The 280-nt window shown below is 58.2% G+C and overlaps 1 protein-coding gene across 3 annotated transcripts in view; it reads left to right on the top strand.

The window, feature by feature from the left end:
• LOC112157084 (large neutral amino acids transporter small subunit 3) overlaps positions 1–280 on the top strand; it is a 14,032-nt gene that overhangs the window by 5,047 nt on the left and 8,705 nt on the right. The window lies entirely within an intron of this gene.

Raw genomic sequence — 280 nt, forward strand, 5'->3', positions numbered from 1 at the left:
GGGGGGGGGGTCTGATGTCATCTCTGCTGCTTGTTGCTGCTCAGTAGAAACGTTCACCAGGAGGAGCTTCACTCCAGAACAGGAAGTAGTGTTTTTAAGGTTCTGTTCCTGGGTTCTGGACTTCTGCTGCCTCCAGGTCTGGGGCGGGTCGGGACGAGCTGGAGTGGGCTGGGCCATAGCCTGCATGTGCTTTTGGGGCTGCCCCCTACAGACCCTGGAGTGGTGGATTGTGGGGGTTGGTCTTTGGGACATAGGTGTTTGGTAGGATGGGTGGGGGGGT

This window comes from Oryzias melastigma, linkage group LG1, assembly GCF_002922805.2.
Source record: "Oryzias melastigma strain HK-1 linkage group LG1, ASM292280v2, whole genome shotgun sequence".
NCBI lineage: Eukaryota > Metazoa > Chordata > Actinopteri > Beloniformes > Adrianichthyidae > Oryzias > Oryzias melastigma.